Source organism: Oryzias melastigma, linkage group LG5 (genome assembly GCF_002922805.2).
Source record: "Oryzias melastigma strain HK-1 linkage group LG5, ASM292280v2, whole genome shotgun sequence".
Lineage (NCBI taxonomy): Eukaryota > Metazoa > Chordata > Actinopteri > Beloniformes > Adrianichthyidae > Oryzias > Oryzias melastigma.
The window spans coordinates 7,636,328-7,637,428 of NC_050516.1; positions in this window are offsets into that span (position 1 = coordinate 7,636,328).

A 1,101-nucleotide genomic window follows, 5' to 3' on the forward strand; every position below is an offset into this window, starting at 1 on the left:
GACCGACGACATGCTGGTCATTTTGTGACACACTGTGATTTTCTCTCAGTACTGGAAAAGAAATCTTGTTTTTTGAGTGATTTTAGGAAGTTTTATACACAAGCTTGAATCTACAACCACAGGTGAAGTTTTGTTGATCTTTGACCTCAGGAAGATGCTGCCATCTTGAATTTTCCAAAAATGTATCAAAAGTGACGTTCACCTGTTACTCGCACTCTTTTAAGTGTAAATGCTGTGAAAGTTTGATGCAAAAGTCGTTGGCTCAATCTGAACAAAACAATGAGCGTGTTTGAGATGACCAAGGCGGAGGCAGCGCGGCGCAGACCCCCTGCAGCGCAGTGCATGCTGGTTAGTTTTTACTCCAACGGCACGAAAGTATCGTGAGAAAAGGGCGGGTGCAAGGCGCCTACCTAAGCCACCGCAGCCAGAAAATAGGTACTGCACTGGCTGCAAGCCGACTTGAGGGCTAAAAAGCAATGCATTGTGGGAAACGACGTCCTGACAGTTCTCATTGTTTGGCGTGATGCTGTGCAGAAATGACTGGTGCTAAATGAAGAAAATTTAGTATTTAGTAACTCTTTGTGAAAAGTGGTGAATCACTGATTTAAAAATAAAAAAGATTTCTAAACAACTGTGGTTATGTGTGTTATTGTTGCCTTTAAAAGATAACTTTAATTTCAATGTTCTTTATTTCTCTGGGACAGTGCGCATTTAGTTAACCCAGTAGCTATTTTTCCTCTGTTGTCCACGGACAGATGTTAAAACTAATATTAGAGACGTAATAGCACAGATCAAACTAAGGCGGAGAGACGTGTCAAAATTAAACTGAATGTTAAGGACAACCCCGACTTCCTGTTCGTGTTTGGTCTCGCTGTAGCTCCGCTTTTGAATTCATCTCAGGTGTCTTTATCAACCCCCACCTGCACCTGTCTGGTTACCGACGATCCAGGCGAGCCGCTGGTCATCTCAAACACACCTAACATGAAATGTGGGTGTGGCTAACAAAAAAGATCATCAAGGAAATCCAAAAATCTACTTCTGCCAATTCTTTTAAAAATGACATAGACCAGTTTTTCCTCTCCAGGTGACTATAAAAAAATT